Consider the following 10,503-nt stretch of genomic DNA (forward strand, 5'->3'; position numbering starts at 1 on the left):
CCGACATAAAAACCTGGTTCAAATGAGCCCGGTGACCTTTGTGCCCCCGCCGGCCGTCGCAGGGTCAGTATTTATTTGCCCTCTCCGCGTCGTAAACATTCCAGCGAAACACGACTGTGCTGGCGGGAAGTTCAAAGGTCAAAGGTCGCAGCGGTCACAGCCTTTTTCCCCTGAAGTCTGAGCCACCAAAGTGTCGTAAAAATGTGCGCATCGATGGAACCTGTGTTTTGACCACGGTTTGACCAGTTTTTACACAGTTTTTAAACCATTTTTACACAGTTTCTTAAACAGTTTTTACACCATTTTGAAACAGTTTTTGCAGTTTTGACACCGTTTTTACCCAGTTTTTGCAATTTTTACACAGTTTTAGCACAGTTTTTAAACCGTTTTTACACGGTTTTTAAACAGTTTTTACAAAGTTTTGCACCGTTTTTGCACAGTTTTTACACAGTTTTTACATCGTTTTTTCACAGTTTTTACACCGTTTTTACACCGTTTTTGCAGTTTTTACAAAGTTTTACGCAGTTTTTGCAGTTTTTAAACCGTTTTTACACTGTTTTTAAACTGTTTTAAAACAGTTTTTACACATTTTTTGCAGTTTTACAATTATTTTACACAGTTTTTACAAAGTTTTGCACATTTTTTGCTGTTTTTACACAGTTTTTGCAGTTTTTAAACCGTTTTTACCTAGATTTTGCGCAGTTTTTTTTACAGTTGTTACACAGTTTTTGCACAGTTTTTACACAGTTTTACACAGTTTTACACAGTTTTGGCCCCGTCTTTGCACAGTTTTTTCATAGTTTTTGCATGTTTTTTCCTCCTTATTCCTGTAGAGTACGAGATTGAGACAAAATAAAAACCATGGATCTTCGATAAAACATTGCTGCTCTTGAACATAACGGAGCAGGAAGCGGTGCATAAGACACATTAAGGGCTGTAGTTTCCTTCCCTTGTCTCCTCAGAGCTTTGGGAGGAAGCGAGGAGGAGAATCCAGACGCAGCCCAGACGTTCCTCTCATCCTCCTTTAACACCTAAAAACAAACAAGAGGAATGTCCAAAATGACCACTAAACGTCCGTTAGACCTCACATGACCACAACCTATTCAGGAGCCAATTCCAGGTCAGGGACCTGTGGTTCAGGTGCTTGTGGGTCACTGAAGGGTCACTGAAGGTGTCACTGAAGGTGTCACTGAAGGTGTCACTGAAGGAGTCACTGAAGGTGTCACTGAAGGAGTCACTGAAGGAGTCACTGAAGGGTCACTGAAGGGTCACTGAAGGGTCACTGAAGGTGTCACTGAAGGGTCACTGAAGGGTCACTGAAGGGTCACTGAAGGTGTCACTGAAGGAGTCACTGAAGGGTCACTGAAGGTGTCACTGAAGGGTCACTGAAGGTGTCACTGAAGGTGTCACTCAAGGGTCACTGAAGGTGTCCCTGAAGGTGTCACTAGAGGGTCACTGGAGGGTCACTGAAGGAGTCACTGAAGGTGTCACTGAAGGTGTCCCTGAGGGGTCACTGAAGGTGTCACTGAGGGGTCACTGAAGGTGTCACTGAAGGTGTCCCTGAGGTGTCACTGAAGGGTCACTGAAGGTGTCCCTGAAGGGTCACTGAACGGTCACTGAAGGTGTCACTGAAGGAGTCACTGAAGGTGTCACTGAAGGTGTCCCTGAGGGGTCACTGAAGGTGTCACTGAAGGTGTCCCTGAAGGTGTCCCTGAAGGTGTCCCTGAAGGGTCACTGAAGGTGTCACTGAAGGTGTCCCTGAAGGTGTCCCTGAAGGTGTCCCTGAAGGGTCACTGAAGGTGTCACTGAAGGTGTCCCTGAAGGTGTCCCTGAAGGGTCACTGAAGGTGTCACTGAAGGTGTCCCCGAAGGGTCACTGAAGGTGTCACTGAAGGGTCACTGAAGGTGTCACTGAAGGTGTCACTCAAGGGTCACTGAAGGTGTCCCTGAAGGTGTCACTGGAGGGTCACTGGAGGGTCACTGAAGGGTCACTGAAGGGTCACTGGAGGGTCACTGAAGGAGTCACTGAAGGTGTCCCTGAGGGGTCCCTGAAGGGTCACTGAAGGTGTCACTGAAGGTGTCCCTGAAGGTGTCCCTGAAGGTGTCCCTGAAGGGTCACTGAAGGTGTCACTGAAGGTGTCCCTGAAGGTGTCCCTGAAGGGTCACTGAAGGTGTCACTGAAGGTGTCCCCGAAGGGTCACTGAAGGTGTCACTGAAGGGTCACTGAAGGTGTCACTGAAGGTGTCACTCAAGGGTCACTGAAGGTGTCCCTGAAGGTGTCACTGGAGGGTCACTGGAGGGTCACTGAAGGGTCACTGAAGGGTCACTGGAGGGTCACTGAAGGAGTCACTGAAGGTGTCCCTGAGGGGTCACTGAAGGGTCACTGAAGGAGTCACTGAAGGTGTCACTGAAGGTGTCACTGAGGGGTCACTGAAGGTGTCACTGAAGGTGTCCCTGAGGGGTCACTGAAGGGTCGCTGAAGGTGTCCCTGAAGGGTCACTGAAGGGTCACTGAAGGAGTCACTGAAGGTGTCACTGAAGTTGTCCCTGAGGGGTCACTGAAGGTGTCACTGAAGGTGTCACATGACTTTAGGACCCCAGGTGTGAAGATGCTGCATTCCTTTGTAAAATGACCTTAAAATTGACAGTTTTATTTAAAGATTCACATTGCAACTTTTCAAGAACAAGTCATTTTCACTGAAATATAAACAGTAATACACAATTAACAATTAACTTTTATACTTGAAATATGAATAAAACAACTCTTGAATAAGCTTGAAATGGCGACATAATAAGAACATAATGACAACAGTTCAAGCCTTTTTATTGTTCTAACTACTACTACTAAAAATAGAATAAAAAACACATTCTGGTAAAAGAAAACAACAACAAAAGAAACAGGGCTTTGTTTACACTTGATTCTGGTTTAATTCTGGTTTAATCCGGACGTAGACTTGGTTTAAATGATGTATGTTTTTATAATGTAGATTATATATGTGTTGTTTTCAAAGTACTTTATAAATCAAGTCGGATTGTAAAAAGTAGATAAAATAAAATATTGCGACGTCACGATACTGTTGTGGCGGCGCCGTCCCTCGGCTCTGTCCCGCCGCTGACCCGAGCCGACGCCCGGGTTACGACCGTCCGTTTGTTTGACCGCAACCCAAGCAGGAAGTCCGCCGTTTACTGGGCCCTCCGTAAAGCCATCCCGGCCTCCGATTGGTCAGAGGCGGTCCCGTCGTAAAGAGTCGCCGCCCCCGATTGGTCCCGGAACATGTGCAAGTGTTTTTATTGGTCCGTAACGGCTGCCGCGCCTCCGCCGGCGTCGCTGGAATAACGAGCGTGAACTTTGTGAACTCTGGACGTGAAACGAGGGCCTTTGGAACTACTTTGACTTTTGAACATTTAGAGCTTTTTCGGCTTGAACAAGACATCTGAGGGGGCAAAAGTACAATACTTACAAGTAAAAGTACATGTATTTTTGCACAGTTTTTACACAGTTGTTACACAGTTTTTCCACAGTTTTTGCACAGTTTTTACACAGTTTTTTACACCGTTTTTGCAGTTTTTACAAAAAATTTACAGTTTTTTGCATCGTTTTTACACAATTTTTACACAGTTTTTACAGAGTTGTTACGCAGTTTTTACACAGTTTTTACACAGTTGTTACACCGTTTTTACACAGTTTTTACAAAATTTTTCAGTTTTACACGGTTATTACACAGTTTTTGCACAGTTTTTACAAAAATTTTACAGTTTTCTCATCGTTTTTACACAATTTTTACACAGTTTTTACAGAATTTTTACGCAGTTTTTACACAGTTTTTACAACATTTTTCACAGTTTTTACACCGTTTTTACACCGTTTTTACACAGTTGTTACACCGTTTTTGCACAATTTTACACAGTTTTTACACAGTTTTTACACAGTTTTTACAACATTTTTCAAATTTTTTACACAGTTTTTACAGTTTTACACAGTTTTTACAGTTTTTACAACATTTTTCACAGTTTTTGCATCGTTTTCAAAAAAAATTTACGCAGTTTTTACACAGTTTTTACACCGTTTTTGCAGTTTTTGCGCAGTTTTTACTGTTTTTTTGTACATATACAAGACAAATACTTCTCCTCAACTTTAATTGGGAAAGACAAAAAAGCAAAGCACCGTCGTACATATCTCTGAAAAACCAAAGTGTAGAAAGTGGATTTTTGCCAGTGCAGACGGCAAAAACTGAATAAATCAACTGAACTTGCCGGAAAGAAATATTATGCGTTTTCTCTAGTGTTCAGGATTGAAACAACATAATTAGCTCGTAGTTTCACATCGTGTTCATTGTAAACTGCAAATTGTTATTATTACATGTTTTTTTATTGTCGAAAAGTGACATTTTTGACCTTGTGCGTGATTCTGAACATCTAAAGGTTGTAAGGCCGTGGGCGGAGACTGGGGGAATGTGAAAACACAGAGGAACACTTGATGGATTACCACCACTTAATGACATCACGATTTAAAGGATTAAATCTGCTGTTTTTGATCTTTGGACGTCAAATTGAACAGTTTTAAACCGTGTTTGTTGCATGTTATGCTCTGTTTTCTCCTGACCGCGGTCAAACGATCCACGCTGAAACCCAGGGACCAGATCCGGACTTACATAAGAGTCCAGACCGGAGTCCAGACCGGAGGCCAGACCGGAGGCCAGGACCACAACCAGGACTGTCCAGAGCAACGATGACCAAACCACTGAAAATGTGGATTTTCATCATCGTTTATAATTTACTTTTCTTCTTCTAGAACTAGTACTTTTCATACGTTTATACTTTGACCAGCTGTGACTGCAGTAGTACTTGTAGCCGTGTACTTTTTACTCTTACACGTGCAGCAGCTGTAATCCATATAATCGATCCTTTCAGTGCACATGACCCACATTAGCACCAGAGCCAGATAAGAACCAGAGCTATGGACTTGTTGTTGTTATTGTTGTTGTTGTTATTATTATTGTTGTTAGTGTTGTTGTTGTTGTTCTTCTTGTTGTTCATGTTGATGTTGTTGTTGTTCTTCTTCTTGTGGTTGCTGTTATTGTTGTTCTTCTTGTTGTTGTTGTTCTTCTTCTTATTGTTGTTCATGTTGTTGTTCTTCTTCTTCTTGTGGTTGCTGTTATTGTTGTTCTTCTTGTTGTTGTTGTTCTTCTTCTTATTGTTGTTCATGTTGTTGTTCTTCTTCTTCTTGTGGTTGCTGTTATTGTTGTTCTTGTGGTTGCTGTTATTGTTGTTCTTGTTGTTGTTGTTGTTGTTCTTCTTCTTCTTGTTGTTGTTGTTGTTGTTGATGTTCTTCTTCTTGTTGATGTTGTTGTTGTTCTTGTTGTTCTTGTTCTTGTTTTTCGAACACGAGAGCCACGTTTGACCCGGTTCAGAAAGAGGTTTATTGCCACTGGGAAAAGGAACTAGGAACTAGAAACTAGGAACTAGGAACCAGGCGCAAAAACCTCCACTTTTTCAGCTGGAATCTCCTCAAACGTTTCAAAAATTCCGTAAAAAGTGGTGTGGAGCGTGAAACGTGAAGCGCTCCACGTCTCCACAGCAGAACCTCACGATGACCTCACTATAACCTCACGATAACGACCAATCAAACGTGACGATTTACAACTGATTCTCACATTTTCTGACACTCGATTGTGTGTGAAATTCAAGATCAACGTCCGAATGAACCGACTCCACGTTCTCGACTCCACGTGCTCCTGGACTCCACGTTCTCCTGGACTCCACGTTCTCCTGGACTCCACGTTCTCCTGGACTCCACGTTCTCGTCGACTCCACGTTCTACTCGACTCCACGTTCTCCTCGACTCCACGCTCTCCTGGACTCCACGTTCTCCAGGACTCCACGGTCTCCTGGACTCCATGTTCTCCTCGACTCCACGCTCTCCTGGACTCCACGTTCTCCTGGACTCCACGTTCTCCTGGACTCCACGTTCTCCTGGACTCCACGTTCTCCTGGACTCCACGTTCTCCTGGACTCCACGTGCTCCTCGACTCCACGTTCTCCTCGACTCCACGTTCTCCTGGACTCCACGTTCTCCTGGACGCCACGTTCTCCTGGACGCCACGTTCTCCTCGACTCCAAGTTCTCCTGGACTCCACGTGCTCCTCGACTCCACGTTCTCCTGGACTCCACGTTCTCCTCGACGCCACGTTCTCCTCGACGCCACGTTCTCCTGGACTCCACGTTCTCCTGGACTCCACGTGCTCCTCGACTCCACGTTCTCCTGGACTCCACGTTCTCCTGGACTCCACGTTATCCTGGACTCCACGTTCTCCTGGACTCCACGCTCTCCTGGACTCCACGTTCTCCTGGACTCCACGTTCTCCTCGACTCCAAGTTCTCCTCGACTCCACGTTCTCCTGGACTCCACGTACTCCTCGACTCCACGTTCTCCTCGACTCCACGTTCTCCTCGACTCCACGTGCTCCTCGACTCCACGTTCTCCTAGACTCCACGTTCTCCTGGATTCCACGTTCTCCTGGACTCCACGTTGTCCTGGACTCCACGTTCTCCTGGACTCAACGTTCTCCTGGACTCCACGCTCTCCACGCTCTCCTGGACTCCACGTTCTCCTCGACTCCACGTTCTCCTCGACTCCACGTTCTCCTGGACTCCACGTTCTCCTGGACTCCACGTTCTCCTGGACTCCACGTTCTCCTGGACTCCACGTGCTCCTCAACTCCACGTTCTCCTCGACTCCACGTTCTCCTGGACTCCACGTTCTCCTGGACTCCACGTTCTCCTCGACTTCACGTTCTCCTCCACTCCACGTGCTCCTCGACTCCACGTTCTCCTGGACTCCACGTTCTCTTGGACTCCACGTTCTCCTGGACTCCACGTTCTCCTGGACTCCACGTTCTCCTCGACTCCACGTTCTCCTCGACTCCACGTTCTCCTGGACGCCATGTTCTCCTGGACGCCACGTTCTCCTGGACGCCATGTTCTCCTGGACTCCACGTGCTCCTCGACTCCACGTTCTCCTGGACTCAACGTGCTCCTCGACTCCACGTTCTCCTGGACTCCACGTTCTCCTGGAATCCACGTTCTCCTGGACTCCACGTGCTCCTGGACTCCACGTTCTCCTGGACTCCACGTTCTCCTGGACTCCACGTTCTCGTCGACTCCACGTTCTACTCAACTCCACGTTCTACTCGACTCCACGCTCTCCTGGACTCCACGTTCTCCTGGACTCCATGTTCTCTTCGACTCCACGCTCTCCTGGACTCCACGTTCTACTGGACTCCACGTTCTCCTGGACTCCACGTTCTCCTGGACTCCACATTCTCCTGGACTCCACGTGCTCCTCGACTCCACGTTCTCGTGGACTCCACGTTCTCCTGGACTCCACGTGCTCCTCGACTCCACGTGCTCCTCGACTCCACGTTCTCCTCGACTCCACGTTCTCCTCGACTCCACGTTCTCCTGGACTCCACGTTCTCCTGGACTCCACGTTCTCCTGGACTCCACGTTCTCCTCGACTCCAAGTTCTCCTGGACTCCACGTTCTCCTCGACTCCACGTTCTCCTGGACTCCACGTTCTCCTGGACTCCACGTTCTCCTCGACTCCACGTTCTCCTCGACTCCACGTTCTCCTGGACTCCACGTTCTCCTGGACTCCACGCTCTCCTGGACTCCACGTTCTCCTGGACTCCACGTTCTCCTCGACTCCAAGTTCTCCTGGACTCCACGTGCTCCTCGACTCCACGTTCTCCTGGACTCCACGTTCTCCTCGACGCCACGTTCTCCTCGACGCCACGTTCTCCTGGACTCCACGTTCTCCTGGACTCCACGTTCTCCTGGACTCCACGTTCTCCTGGACTCCACGTGCTCCTCGACTCCACGTTCTCCTCGACTCCACGTTCTCCTCGACTCCACGTTCTCCTGGACTCCACGTTCTCCTGGACTCCATCTTCTCCTCGACTCCACGCTCTCCTGGACTCCACGTTCTTCTGGACACCACGTTCTCCTCGACTCCACGTTCTCCTGGACTCCACGTTCTCCTGGACTCCACGTTCTCCTGGACGCCACGTTCTCCTGGACTCCACGTTCTCCTCGACTCCACGCTCTCCTGGACTCCATGTTCTCCTGGACTCCACGTTCTCCTGGACTCCATGTTCTCCTGGACTCCACGTTCTCCTGGACTCCACGTTCTACTGGACTCCACGCTCTCCTGGACTCCACGTTCTCCTGGACTCCACGTTCTCCTGGACTCCCCGTTCTCCTCGACTCCACATTCTCCTGGACTCCACGTTCTCCTGGACTCCAAGTTCTCCTCGACTCCACGTTCTCCTCGACTCCACGTTCTCCTCGACTCCACGTTCTCCTGGACTCCACGTTCTCCAGGACTCCACGCTCTCCTGGACTCCACGTTCTCCTGGACTCCACGTTCTCCTCGACTCCAAGTTCTCCTGGACTCCACGTGCTCCTCGACTCCACGTTCTCCTGGACTCCACGTTCTCCTCGACGCCACGTTCTCCTGGACTCCACGTTCTCCTGGACTCCACGTTCTCCTGGACTCCACGTTCTCCTGGACTCCACGTTCTCCTCGACTCCATGTTCTCCTCGACTCCACGCTCTCCTGGACTCCACGTTCTACTGGACACCACGTTCTCCTCGACTCCAAGTTCTCCTGGACTCCACGTGCTCCTCGACTCCACGTTCTCCTGGACTCCACGTTCTCCTGGACTCCACGTTCTCCTGGACGCCACGTTCTCCTGGACTCCACGTTCTCCTGGACTCCACGTTCTCCTGGACGCCACGTTCTCCTGGACTCCACGTTCTCCTCGACTCCACGCTCTCCTGGACTCCATGTTCTCCTGGACTCCACGTTCTCCTGGACTCCATGTTCTCCTGGACTCCACGTTCTCCTGGACTCCACGTTCTACTGGACTCCACGCTCTCCTGGACTCCACGTTCTCCTGGACTCCACGTTCTCCTGGACTCCCCGTTCTCCTCGACTCCACATTCTCCTGGACTCCACATTCTCCTGGACTCCAAGTTCTCCTCGACTCCACCTTCTCCTCGACTCCACCTTCTCCTCGACTCCACCTTCTCCTCGACTCCACCTTCTCCTCGACTCCACGTTCTCCTCGACTCCACATTCTCCTGGACTCCACGTTCTCCTGGACTCCCCGTTCTCCTGGACTCCACGTTCTCCTGGACTCCACGTTCTCCTGGACTCCCCGTTCTCCTCGACTCCAAGTTCTCCTGGACTCCAAGTTCTCCTGGACTCCACGTTCTCCTGGACTCCACGTGCTCCTCGACTCCACGTGCTCCTCGACTCCACGTTCTCCTGGACTCCACGTTCTCCTCGACTCCACGTTCTCCTGGACTCCACGTTTTCCTGGACTCCACGCTCTCCTGGACTCCACGTTCTCCTGGACTCCACGTTCTCCTCGACTCCAAGTTCTCCTCGACTCCACGTTCTCCTGGACTCCACGTTCTCCTGGACTCCACGTTCTCCTGGACTCCACGTGCTCCTCGACTCCACGTTCTCCTGGACTCCACGTTCTCCTCGACTCCACGTGCTCCTGGACTCCACGTTCTCCTGGACTCCACGTTCTCCTCGACTCCCCGTTCTCCTGGACTCCACGTTCTCCTGGACTCCACGTTCTCCTGGACTCCACGTTCTCCTCGACTCCAAGTTCTCCTCGACTCCACTTTCTCCTCGACTCCACCTTCTCCTCGACTCCACGTTCTCTTCGACTCCACGTTCTCCTCGACTCCACGTTCTCCTGGACTCCACGTTCTCATGGACTCCACGTTCTCCTGGACTCCACGTTCTCCTGGACTCCACGTTCTCCTGGACTCCACGTTCTCCTGGACTCCCCGTTCTCCTGGACTCCCCGTTCTCCTCGACTCCAAGTTCTCCTCGACTCCACCTTCTCCTCGACTCCACGTTCTCCTCGACTCCACGTTCTCCTGGACTCCACGTTCTCATGGACTCCACGTTCTCCTGGACTCCACGTTCTCCTGGACTCCACGTTCTCCTGGACTCCACGTTCTCCTGGACTCCCCGTTCTCCTGGACTCCCCGTTCTCCTCGACTCCAAGTTCTCCTCGACTCCACCTTCTCCTCGACTCCACGTGCTCCTCGACTCCACGTGCTCCTCGACTCCACGTTCTCCTGGACTCCACGTTCTCCTCGACTCCCCGTTCTCCTCGACTCCACGTGCTCCTCGACTCCACGTTCTCCTAGACTCCACGTTCTCCTGGATTCCACGTTCTCCTGGACTCCACGTTGTCCTGGACTCCACGTTCTCCTGGACTCAACGTTCTCCTGGACTCCACGCTCTCCACGCTCTCCTGGACTCCACGTTCTCCTCGACTCCACGTTCTCCTCGACTCCACGTTCTCCTGGACTCCACGTTCTCCTGGACTCCACGTTCTCCTGGACTCCACGTTCTCCTGGACTCCACGTGCTCCTCAACTCCACGTTCTCCTCGACTCCACGTTCTCCTGGACTCC

This window comes from Eucyclogobius newberryi, unplaced genomic scaffold (assembly GCF_026437365.1).
Source record: "Eucyclogobius newberryi isolate DKJ021-1_F unplaced genomic scaffold, fEucNew1.0.hap1 SCAF_7, whole genome shotgun sequence".
In the NCBI taxonomy this organism is placed as follows: Eukaryota; Metazoa; Chordata; class Actinopteri; order Gobiiformes; family Gobiidae; genus Eucyclogobius; species Eucyclogobius newberryi.